The following is a 13703-nucleotide window of genomic DNA, read 5'->3' as shown; positions in this document are numbered from 1 at the left end:
GGCATGTGTCATTGTGCAGAGGCAATGGAACAGTAAAAACTTAAAAACTAGATTCAAAAATAAAATATAACTTGGGGATCTTAAAAGGTCATTTTTAGGAGAAGGAAGATAGATACAATGGTTTATCTCTCCAGTTTATTTTCACCTCGGATGTCCTTTAAATATGAAAGTCTCCAATAGACTTTCATCTACCTTGCGAGGAGCTGCGGCAGGGAAGAGTACCGCACTGTGATGCACCGCGCGCAGAGTAAAAGGGGCCTCAAGTAACACAATTCATTTATAACACGACATGATAAAAACACTGATGCCCTTTTCACACTTGCCTTGCATTAAGTGTACATTGCGTTACCCTGCTACCCTGTTTTGTTGCGATGACAATGCAAGTAAATGGGGACTAGCACAGTTACGACTTCGTGTTGTTCTGAAAGTGCCCGATCTGCCGCCAGGTCGCCACAAAGTAAACAGCGGCGTGGAGTTCCGCGGCGATGCAGCAGCGGCGGAAGTAATGTAAGTAAGTAAGCGACACAGGAATTTTAAACATGTTAGTGGCTGTGTAGCGCGCATGCGTGGAATGATGGGAATGCGACGGGAATACAGCGGGGAAACCCGGGAATCCCAGTGATGTACTTCCTGTCCAGCATGTTGTACGTCACTGAGCAAGGGGAGGCGAGGGGTTCGCAGGGGGGGGGGGGGGGGGGCGGCGCTATGTATATGATTGACATTTTGTGCGTTGCAGTGTGGCGCAACGGGGGCGGGGCATTGCACTGCAAATGCACAGACCAGGTGTAAAACCAGCCTAAGGGCCCGTTTCCACTACTGCGGGAATCAGGCCGAATCCACAGAGTTTCCCAGCTAGCAAATCGCGCGGTGAAATCCTGCCATAGGGGATAATGCTGCTGCCGTCCGAATCGCTTGCCTTAGCGATTTCGGCCGACATTGCAGCATTTTTCCGTGCGGGTGGCAGCGAATTCCATAGGCATGCATGGCTTCCGGGATTCGGCTGCGCATTCGCTCAACAAGGAAGTTGGACACGCAGCGGTTAGTGGAAACGGGAACTAAAAGAGACTCAATAAAGAATCGTCTGTCTGAGTTATTATTAATAGTATAATTTGCAGTTATTCACATATCTCATAAAACGTCTCAACAAACATTAAATAGTTCCCATAAGGACCCTCCGTGCGAGTGCTATAGACAAACTGCAAAGTGGAAAACTGGAAGCACAACATGTCCCAGGATGAAACAGCAGACACCTGGAACTCACACGGAAAAGAGAAAACCACAAACGTGAGATATTTAGCACAGGTAAGGGATTGAATAGAGCAGTGTGTTCGAGGCAGAGCTGGGTCATCCACATGGAAAACGTAGGCATTTGCCCAGTGGCGGCTCCACACTGGGGCATACCCAGCTTCAAGCCCCAGATGACATCTTGTAAACCCCTCCGAAAGCCCCCCCGGCCCCCGACCTCCACAGCGGCGGGGAAGGGGGCCAGAACCCCCCTTCCTCACCTGCGTCCCTTCCTTCTGCTTCTCCCCTTATATGCGGCGGCAAGCAGACAGGCAGAGAATTACTCACCTCACTTCTGCGTTCCAAGCGCTGGAGCGCAGCGTCACCGTGGCCACAGGTCTCCGCCTTCAATGCTGCCCACTGTGCTTCTTGATTAGCGGGAGCACAGTGAGCGGCATTGAAGGCGGAGACCTGTGGCCACAGGGACGCTGCGCTCCAGCACTTGGAAGCAGAAGTGAGGTGAGTAATTCCTTGCCTGCCCACCTGTTTGCTGCTGATCTATGGAGGGAGAGAGAGTAGAAAGAGGGGACCCAGGTGAGGAAGGAAGGGGTCTGGCCCGCCTCTCCGCTGCTGTCCCCGCTGCCCCTCCTTTTTGCGCTGCTTCCTCCTCCTGGGGCAACTATACTAGCTACACTGGGGGCAACTATACTACCCACACTGGGGGCAACTATACTAGCTATACTGGGGCAACTATACTAGCTACACTGGGGCAACTATACTACCCACACTGGGGGCAACTATACTAGCTATACTGGGGCAACTATACTAGCTACACTGGGGCAACTATACTACCCACACTGGGGGCAACTATACTAGCTATACTGGGGCAACTATACTAGCTACACTGGGGCAACTATACTACCCACACTGGGGGCAACTATACTAGCTACACTGGGGCAACTATACTACCCACACTGGGGGCAACTATACTAACTATACTGGGGGCAACTATACTAGCTATACTGGGTGCAACTATACTAGCTATACTGGGTGCAACTATACTAGCTATAGCAACTATATTAGCTACACTGGGGGCATCTATACTAGCTATACTGGGGCAACTATACTACCCACACTGGGGGCAACTATACTAGCTATACTGGGGCAACTATACTAGCTACACTGGGGGCAACTATACTACCCACACTGGGGGCAACTATACTACCCACACTGGGGGCAACTATACTAGCTATACTGGGGCAACTTTACTAGCTACACTGGGGCAACTATACTACCCACACTGGGGGCAACTATACTAGCTACACTGGGGGCAACTATACTAGCTATACTGGGGCAACTATACTAGCTACACTGGGGGCAACTATACTAGCTATACTGGGGGCAACTATACTAGCTACACTGGGGGCAACTATACTAGCTACACTGGGGGCAACTATACTAGCTATACTGGGGCAACTATATTAGCTACACTAGGGGCAACTATACTAGCTACACAAGGGGCAACTATACTAGCTACACAAGGGGCAACTATACTAGCTATACTGGGGGCAACTATACTAGCTACACCGGAGGCAACTATACTAGCTACACCGGAGGCAACTATACTAGCTATACTGGGGGCAACTATACTAGCTATACTGGGGGCAACTATACTAGCTATACTGGGGAAACTACAGTATACTATCTATACTGGGGGCAATTATACTAGCTACCTATACTGGGGACAACTTTTGCATATACTGGGGCAACTATGCTACCTATACTTGGGCAGCTATATTACCCATACTGGGGGCACCTATACCTGGCATTACCTGACGTGGCACGCACAGTATGTCGCACTCGCTCCTTTCCCTTTTAGGGGGGGCGGTGTGCCCCTTTAAGCCCCGCCTGCCAACCATTGTGCCCCCCAAAAATCTGAAGCAGGAGCCGCCACTGCACTTGCCTAGGGCCTGGAGAGAGTTTTAAAAAGCCAAGTGACCATCAGCAGTGGGCAAAAAGTGTAATCTTGCGTCGGGCCCCTTTTCATCTTAACCACTTCACTAATGATGGGGTTTTCCCCTTAAAGTGAACCTCCAGACTAAAAATCGACTCAGCAGCACTGAAAAGGCCTGGTGTTTCTTTAACAGTTTCACAGCATCAGAACTTTGCTTCTCTTATACAAGCCTCATTGTTAGCTGCGCAGAAGAAAACTGCCCGGGCCTTTTTCCCGATGCTGTGCAAAGCATGATGGGATTTCTGATGATGTTGTTCTCATTCTGCTGTTTTGGTGCAATTTTTTTTTTTGACATTTTGAATTTGACATTTGAAGCCTAGCGTATGCAGCTGGGGAGGGTTATCAGGACAAAGGACAGTTGGAACTGTGTCTTATGCTCCTTGTCACCTCCTTTCAACCAAAAAGATGTCTGCCCCCATGACAAAGATGGCAGCCCCCATGAAACACAAACATTTGCCTGTTCTTTTAAAACAGGGTGGTAAAAAATTATATTACCTATCTATTCTAATTAACATAACTAAAGTAACTTAATGACAGTATGTTTGTTTACGCTGAAGTTCCCCTTTAAAGACTAGAGCAATTTTCACCTTTCAGGGCTCCTCCCTTTCATTTGCCAGTAACTTTATCACTACTTATCACAATAAAATGATTTATAAATCTTTTTTTTCCCACCAACTAGGCTTTCTTTGGGTGGTATGTTTTGCTATGAATTCTAAATGCATTTTAATAAGAATAATAAGAAAAAAATTGAAACAATTCATTATTTCTCAGATTTTGGCCATTATAGTTTTAAAATAAAGCGTTCTACTGTGAATAAAACCCACACATATTACTTTCCAGTTGCTCCCGGTTATTTCAACATTTAACCACTTCAGCCTTAAGTCGTTTTCATTTTATGCTTCCGAGCAATGTTCACCTCCCATTCATTAGCTTATAACTTTATCACTACTTATCACAATGAACTGATCTATGTCTCGTTTTTTCCGCCACCAATTAGGCTTTCTTTGGGGGGGTACATTTTGCTAAGAGCCACTTTACTGTAAATGCATTTTAACAGGAAGAATAAGGAAAAAACTGAAAAAATGAATTATTTCTCAGTTTTCGGCCATTATAGTTTTAAAATAATACATGCCTCCACAATTAAAACTCACGTATTGTATGTGCCCATTTCTCCCGGTTATTACACCATTTAAATTATGTCCCTATCACAATGTATGGCGACAATATTTTACTTGGAAATAAAAGTGCATTCTTTCCGTTTTGCATCCATCACTATTTACAAGTTTATAATTAAAAAAATATATAAATATTTCATGTTTACATAGATATTTAAAAAGTTTAGACCCTTAGGTAAATATTTATGTGTTTTTGTTTTTTTTAATTGTAATGTTTTTTTTTATTATTAAACATTTTATGTGGGTATTTTTGGGAGGGTGGGATGCAAATCAATTTTTTTAAGACATATTGGTCTATTTTTTTTATTTTTTTTTTGCATTTTCCTGCAGTTAGCTTTTTGGCCACAAGATGGCAGCCATGAGTTTGTTTACAATGACGTCACTCTAAGCATAACACGGACGCTTATGGCCCATACTCACGAGGGACTTTTGTCGCCTCAACACGCGGCGCGCGCGTTGCGGCGACAGGTCGCCCGTGAGTATGGGCCGTCGCACGCGCGCGCACCCCGAACTGTCGTCCGCCGCTCTTGTCGCCATGCGATTGAAAGTTTCAATCGCATGGCAACAGTCGCCGCCGCACCTCCGCCGCAACTGTCGCTAGTCCGCGTGAGTACGCGGACTAGCGACAGCAACCTCCATAGAGGTGAATGAAGCTTCCGGCGGGGGGAGGAGGAACGTCGGCGACAGCTTCCGTCTCGCCGCTGGTCCCTCTTCCGCGTGTGTAAGCGGAGGGACCTGGAGAGAAGCTGTCGCCGGCCTGTCGCTAGCACGCTCACGTGTGCTGGCGACAGGCCACTTCTGCAGCCCGTGAGTACGGGCCATAAGAGTGACGTCGGGGGAAATAGGAACAGAAAAACCTCAGCTTCCATGCGAAGCTGACGTTTTTTTCTCGGGGGGAGAGCAATCAGTGATCGGGCTCGATAGCCCGATGCACTGATTGCCTGGCTAGCGAACCGCGGGACGGGAGTGCACGTGCACGCGCGCGATCGGCCACAGGGGCGCGCGGCAGCGCACATGTCCTCCTGGGCGTAGCTAGTACGTCCAGGAGGCCAAAGTAGTTAAAATATGTCCCTAGTACAATGTACGGCAACAATATTTTATTTGGAAATAGAGGTGTATTTTTTAAGCTTTGCGTCCGTCACTAATTACAAGCCCTTATTTGCAAAAATAACAGTAATATACTCTCATGACATACATATTAAAAAAGTTGAGTCCCTAAGATAACTATTTATCGGTATTACAATGGACATTAACACAGATTCCATCTACAAAGCACCATGACAGTTCATTGGAATTATTTAGTTTTTGACCATAACACTGTATATACAGGCGGAGCAGTGCTTTTCAGCACAGGTAGATTTGGCCGCAGCCGGCACCGCCATAGACTGTAATGGGAATCAGTCTTTAGCGCGCTCAATGAGTAACATCGGCTCCGTCACAAGATGGAGCTGAAGTTGCTTTTAAAACACAATAATTTGGCCTCCAGCAATGGCTGTAAGCTGAATTATATCATTCCCCCACTATCCATGGCGGCCTGGAGGGGGAATAGTAATTAACACGGCCCGGACTTGTGCAGAAGCAGGATCAGCCATATACAGGTGTGTCCTGCGCCCAAGTCTACCGGCGCCGATTTCAAATGTATGCTATACAGTCGTTTTAATGTTTTTCCAGATGAAGAAGTGATTGAAGCTATTTATAAGAGGCGGACAATCTGGCTCCAGTATTTTGGAGAAGTGTGGCCAGATTATACACAGCACAGGTTTGCTGAGTCAGTTTACAATGCCTGCAAGAAAGAGTTATAAAAATGTTAAAAATAAAGATCCCAGGCACCACGTTTTGCTGGTTAGCAGACTGGACCAAAAATAAAGTTTGCTTATGGCATCAGAAAAGAGCACAACTGCACGCAATTCCAAATATATACTGCATGTGAAACCCACACACCACAAATCCTCTAAAGAGGAACCTTAACCAAGAATTGAGCTTAATTCTAATCAGTAGCTGATACCGACTTTCCCACAACAAATCATTACCTTTACTCGAATAGATCATTGGGAGTGGAGGGGGGGGGGGGGGGGTTGTATGGATGATATTGTGGTGAAACCCCTCCCACAGTGTGATGTCATGACCAAGGTCCTGACAGTTTGCTGTCTGTGAACCTCTTTGCATTGTGGGAAATAACGGCTGTTTCCAACTGCCAAGCAAGCAACATCTATCTCTGTGCAGAGAACTCTCAGTGACGCATATTACATACAGATCACCTGACAGAACTAAAGATGTCATTACCAGTGATACATTTCAGAATGTAAATCAAGGCGAGGAAAGATTTTACACAATGGGCAACACTGACTAAATCTATATATATAAAATCGGATGTATGTGTGTGTGTGTGTGTGTGTGTATGTGTGTGTGTGTGTGTGTGTGTGTGTGTGTATGTGCCGCGATCACGCGAAAACCGCTTGACCGATTTGAACGAAACTTGGTACACAGATCCCTTACTACCTGGGATGATAGGTTCTGGGGGTCTCGCGGCCCCCCTGCACATGTGGGCGGAGCTACAAACAGCCAATCAGATTCCACCCATTCAAGTCAATGGAAAAAATGTAAAAGGCTGCCATTCTCACAGTAATCAAGCCAAAGTCCCCACACTTGGCACAGTTGGTCACTTGGTGACCGAGGTTACAAATCCAGGAAAAGTGGGCGGAGCATAAAACAGCCAATCAAATTTCAGCCGTTCATTTTAAATGGGAAAATGTAAACTGCAGCCATTCTTAGACTGTTAATCGCAGGGTTCTCAAACTTGCCACACTTGGTCACTGGGTGAATGCGATTAAGATTCAAGAAAATGGGTGGAGCCTACAACAGCCAATCAAAATTCACCTATTGATTTTCAAGGGGAATATTTAAACTGCTGCTATTCTTACACTGTTAATGGCAGAGGCTTCAAACTTCCTACAGTCGGTCATTGGGTAACTGGGGTCCAAATTCACTAAAGGGGCGGGGCCACATACAGCCAATCAGATTTCCTTAGTGGATAAACTGCTTCCATGCACACATTTTTGATGCCAGGAACCTGAAAGCTCACAAACTTGGTCATTGAGTGACTGTGTGTCAAGGTTACAAAAAGTGGGTGGAGCCAAAACAACTTTTACTGGGAAAATATAAACTGCAACCCTTCTTACACCGTTAATGGCAGGGTTCTCAAACTTTGCACAGTTGGTCATTGGGTGACTGAGATTAAGATTTTGGAAGGTGGGTGGAGCCTACAACAGCCAATAAAAATTCACCTTTTGATTTTCAAAGGGAATATTTCATCTGCTACCATTCTCTTATACTGGTAAAAGCAGATGCCTCAAACCTGGTACAGTTGGACACTGGGTGACTAGGGTCCAAATTCAGGAAGGGGGCGGAGCCACAAACAGCCAGATTTGTTTATTTTTCAATGGGAATATACAAAGTATTGATACCAAGGACCCCAAAGCTGATAAACTTGATAATTGAGTGACTGTATGTCAAGGTTAGAAAAAGTGGGCAGTGCCAACAACTTCATTTTTTACATTGCAGGGTTCCCAAACTTTACACAATTGGCCACTGGGTGACTGGGATGAATATTCAGAAATGTGGGTGGAGCCTACAACAGCCAATCAAAATGAACCTATTGATTTTCAAGGGGAATATTCACATTGCTACCATTCTTACACTGTTAGTGGCAGAGGCCTCAAACCTGATACAGTCAGTCATTGGGTGACTGGGGTCCAAATTCACTATAGGGGTGGAGCCACAAACAGCCAATCAGATTTGTTAGATTGATTTCAGCCATTCTGTTATTGGCAGGGTTCTCAAACGTGACACAGTTGGCCACTGGGTGACTGGGACTAATATTCAGAAAAGTGGGTGGAGCCTACAGCAGCCAATCAAAATTCACCTTTTGATTTTCAAGGGGAATATTTACATTGCTGACATTAATGCACTCTTAATGGCAGAGGCCTAACATCTGCTACAGTCAGTCACTGGGAGACTGGGGATTAAATTCTGAAAGGAGCGGGCCAAAAACAGCCAATCAGATTTGTTTAATTTCAATGGTGAAATGCAACTTATTGATGCCAAAGCTCATAAACTTGGTCATTAAGTGACTGTATGTCAAGATTAGAAATAGTGGGCAGAGCCAAAAACAACTAACTTTTTACATGGGGAAATGTAAACTGCAGCTTTTCTTACACTGTTAATGGCAGGGTTCTCAAACTTCACACAGTTGGTCACTGGGTGACTAGAATTAATATTCGGAAAAGTAGGTGGAGCCTACAAGAGCCAATCAAAATTCACCTATTGTTTTTCAAGGGGAATGTTGAAACTGCAGCCATTCTCGCACTGTTAATAGCAGAGGCCTCAAACCTGCTACAGTCGGTCGTTAAAGAGAACCTGAACTGAAAATAAAAAGTCAAAATAAACATGCACAGGTCATACTTACCTCCCGTGCAGTCTACTCCCCAATCTCTTTCTCCTCTCCCGTGTCCCATTTGTCCACTGTGATCAATGGAATTCTCCGTCCTCCATTTTAAAAATGGCCATTACCCCATAACAGCTTCCTGCTCATCACACTGTTAAACTGTAATATCGCTCACTTGAGCCATAGGGAAACATGGACATTACCTTGTACATTCAGTTGTAACTGACAGCTGCTGATATATAACTGACAGCAACTGGTATATTTCAGTTCTGACAAAATATTGTCAGAACTGGAAGTGATCACTGTAAGGAGAAAATGGTGAGCTTCTGAGAGGAACTGACAGTGAGGTAAGTATGTAATATTCATTTGCAGCGACGTCATGTGTTTATTTTAAATAATTTTACTCACTTCAGGTTCCCTTTAAGTGTTTGGGGTTCAAATTCAGTAAAGGGGCGGAGCCAAAAACAGCCAGATTTCTTTGCTGGATAAACTGCTTATATTAGCACAATTTTGATGCCAGGAACCCAAAAGCTCACAAACTTGGTCATTGAGTAGTGACTGTGTGTCAAGGTTACAAAAAGTGGGTGGAGTTAAAAACAGATTTTTCTGGGACATTGTAAACTGCAGCCCGTCTTCACTGTTAATAGCAGGGTTCTCAAACTTAGCATAGCTGGTTACCGGGTGACTGGGATTAATATTTAGAAAAGTGGGTGGAGCCTACAAATGCCAATCAAAAATCACATGTCACTTTTCAAGGAGAATATTAAAATTGCTGCCATTTTTGCACTGTTAATGGCACAAGCCTCAAACCTGGCACAGTTGGTCATTGGGTCACTGGGGTTCAAATTCAGAAAAGGGGACAGAGCCACAAACAGTGAATCAGATTTGTTTCATTTAATGGGAAAATACAAATTATTGATGCCAAGGACCCCAAAACTCACAAACTTGGGCATTTAGACTTTGTGTCCAGGTTACAAAAAGTGGGCGGAGTCAAAAACAAATTTCACTGGAAAAGTGTAAACTGCAGCCCTTCTGTTTATTTCAGGGTTCCCAATCTTTGCCCAGATGGTCACTGAGTGACTGAGATTAATATTCAGGGAAGTGGGTGGAGCCTATAGTAGCCAATCAAAATTCACCTGTTGATTTGCAAGTGGAATATTTAAATTGCTGCCATTTTTACACTGTTAATAGCAGATGCCTCAAACCTGCTACAGTTGGTCATTGGTTGACTGGGGTTCAAATGCTGGAGAGGGGTGGAGCCACAAACAGCCTATCTGATTTGTTTAATTTCTATGGAAATATACAAATTATTGATGCCAAGGACCCCAAAGCTCACAAACTTGGTCATTGAGTGTTTGTGCGTTAGGGTTAGAAAGTGGGCGGAGCCAACACCAGTCAAATACATACCCGGGCAACGCCGGGTCATCAGTGGGTGAAGACAAATACAAATTTCACTGAGAAAATGTAAACTGCAGCCATTCTGTTAATGGCAGGGTTTTTAAACTTTGCACAGTTGGTCACTGGGTGACTGAAATTAATATTCAGAAAAGTGGGTGGAGCCTACAAAAGTGAATCAAACTTCACCTGTTGTTTTTCAAGGGGAATATTTAATTGCTACCATTCTTGAACTGTTAATGGCACAGGCCTCAAACCTGGTACAGTTGGTTATTGGGTGACTGGGGTTCAAATTCAGAAAAGGGGGTGGAGCCACACACACCCAATCAGATTTGTTTCATTTCAATGCAGATTATTGATACCAAAGACCGCAAAGCTCACAAACTTGGTCAGTGAGTAATTGTGTGTTAGGGTTAGAAAAAGTAGGCGGAGCCAACACCAGCCAAATACATACCCGGGCAACGCCGGGCAATCAGCTAGTAATCTATAAATTAATATTGTAAACAATACGCAATTGTATTAATTATGTTATTTTTACTTAAAGAGGAACTCCAGTGAACATTTTAGTGTTAGCAGGTGATGTAGCTGCTGCATGGTTTTTTGGCAGTTGGAAACAGCTGTAAACAGCTATTTCCCACAATGCAGCAAGGTTCACAGACAGGGAACTGGCAAAAAAAGTACGTACTTTTCTTGTGGGAGGGGTTTCACCACAATATCAGTCATACAGCGCCCCTTGATGGTCTGTTTGTGAAAAGGAATAGATTTCTCATGTAAAAGGGGGTATCAGATACTGATTGGGATAAATAAAATCAATATTTAAAAGTTTTAAAAAATTGCTTAGGAGGCAGTGGTGGACTTACCTCCCACAAGCAGACACAACAAACTGTGTATTCACAAAAGGGATATTTATTGGTATACTCCAAAAAAGATCGCAACGCGTTTCGCAGGTCAAGCCCGCTTCATCAGGCAATTACAGGAAGGAGCACACAACTGGGGGTAAGAGGCAACACATTTGTACAAATCCTAAACATACCGCATATAACTAAACAAATTTGTATGTAAGGGAATTCAATAGTGTGATTTAAGTGTCATAACATTACCAGGAGGGAGTGGCTAATTGTTGTATTTTGGAGGTAGAGGAGAAAGAAAAGAAAAAAAGGAGGAAGGAAAGAAAGTAAAAAGGAAGAAAGGGGAAATGGGGGGGGGGGGGGGGGGCTACGGGGGCCGGGGGGGGGGGGGGGTTAAAAAAAGGGGGGGGAAAGGGTAAAGTTTGTTGGAGGATGGGTGGGTGGGGGGGGGGGGGGTTTGGGGAAGAAAACCCATGACAGAAAAGTAATGATAATTTTACGTATTAAGTATAAATATGAAATCGTAATTTTAATATTAATAAAAATAATAATAAATATAATGATAATAATAAATATAGTGATAATGATAAACCGTTGATCTCAAGCTTGCGGCAAGATATTTTCTTAGCACACAGTAAAAAGTATCATAATTAGTATATATACACACACGTGTGTATTAAAGGTGGTTAACCTATATAAATAGTGCAAAAGGGTTTCAGGGATAAAAGTAATGCATAGGGTGTTTAAGACAGACATGCAGAGTACAATATTGTAGGGCTCTTTTTGGTGTTTTGGTGCGACCAGCCGTTCGCACCGTACCGTGCAGTGTGAAACCAGCCTAAGAGTTTATTCTTACATGGGGCTTCCTCCAGTCCCCTGTAGCCTAACTGGTCACTCAGATTCTGTCCAGTCCCCTCCGATCTCCCGCGTCGTTCTCCCAGTTGCGGGCAACTGTGCATGCATGGTCCTGGCTGCACCCACACCCAAATCACTCTACTATGTTCGGCAGCGTGCTGCACTTGCGCAGTTCACTAAAACTGGGATGTAAAGTTGCGTGTGGCAAAGATCAACCTGCACCAGCCTGAGAACTTCCGCTGGATGAAGAGGTGACGCTTTTGCTGTGCCCTGCACTTGGGGACACTGCAAGGGGGAGCATATTTCGCACATTCGGACCATAAGACACACTGAGTTACCCCCCCCCCCCCCCACACACACACACACACACACACTTTTGGGGGAGAAAAAGTGCGTCGTATGGTCCCAAAAATACGGAATATGAAAACTGAATGGTGTAGGGTAGATTGTTTTTTTCATAATTGGGGAAAAATTTAATACACGTGTGTGGTACATTGGTCAGATTTTTTACAATCAGTCAGAAAAACTGATATTTAAAAAAAATTGTATGGTATGTGGCCACCACAAAGGGGCCCATACACCTAACGATTTTCCCGCCAATATACAGCAGATTTGATCACTGTGATCGAATCTGTTGTGAAATCATTGCGCAAACGCTGACCGAACGATCGATTTCCGGCCGAAATCAATCGTTCCCGTCAATTCCCGTCGTTCCGTCCGTGCGGAAGACTTTGCTCGATCGCCGGCGGGTCGGGAGTGCGTCGATAGCGGCGTTCAAATGCCTGATGACCAACGCAATACAGCGGCAATACATTACCTGCTCTGGCCGGCGCGAGTCCCCCCGGTCACCACTGTCTCTTCTCCACTGGGCTCCAGGGTTGCAGCTTCACTGAACTTCCTGTCCCGGCAGGAAGTTTAAACAGTAGAGCGCCCTCTACTGTTTAAACTTCCCTGGACAGAAAGAAGTGAAGCCTGCCGGTCCAGAACCCAGCGGAGAAGAGACATCGGTGACCGGGGGGACTTGCGCCGGCCGGAGCAGGTAATGTATGTGGGTGGGGGGAGGGGGGGTATTCGGCGGGGGCAGCTCCACAGATTGCTCCAGCTCCAGTGTATGGCCACCTTAAGTAAAGGAACAACAGCACACGAACTTCCCATCCAGAGGAATGCGTTGGTCACTGTGTTTATGATTGCAATATTGTCAGTTTGAGTCAGGGTATAACAATAACACCACAGGACTCCTTCCCCCGCCGCCCCCCTCCCCCCTTCCCCAACAAAATTAAAATTAGCATGAGGCCTCCAGCTGGGATCCAAACCCCCAACCACCCCAGCTGGCGGTAAACCATACACACACCTTTACCCCTCCCCCACACAATATCTCCTTACATTGCAGATCAGCACAGCGGAGCAGTGTAATATTTACCTGACCCAGCGATACATTGTGTCTTCTCTGTTCTTTCTGGCAGTCACATGCTCTGTTCTGACATACCTTCTTCTCCCGATCACATGACATGCATTCAACTATGCAGCATAGAGCATGTGGCTGTCAGGAAGATCAGAGATGACCCAAAACAGCCTGGAGCAGGTAGATGTTAAACTGCTCCACTGCGCTACTCTGCAGAAGGGGGAGGAGCTGGCCCTCCCACGGTCGCTATCGTTACACCACTTAGTTTGAGACTGTTCAGTAAATGTTAACTCTTAATAAAAATGTTGGCCCGCGACTTGGACTATGCTGTAGAGTTTGTCCCCTT

At 45.2% G+C, this 13703-nt stretch overlaps 1 protein-coding gene across 1 annotated transcript in view; it reads right to left on the bottom strand.

Moving 5' to 3' along the window:
- The window catches only part of SHE (Src homology 2 domain containing E), a 54732-nt gene that overhangs the window by 10011 nt on the left and 31018 nt on the right, over positions 1-13703 (bottom strand). The gene's annotated exons all lie outside the window — the stretch shown is intronic.

This window comes from Hyperolius riggenbachi, chromosome 9 (genome assembly GCF_040937935.1).
Source record: "Hyperolius riggenbachi isolate aHypRig1 chromosome 9, aHypRig1.pri, whole genome shotgun sequence".
Taxonomy (NCBI): Eukaryota; Metazoa; Chordata; class Amphibia; order Anura; family Hyperoliidae; genus Hyperolius; species Hyperolius riggenbachi.
This window is presented reverse-complemented; position numbering and strand designations above follow the sequence as displayed.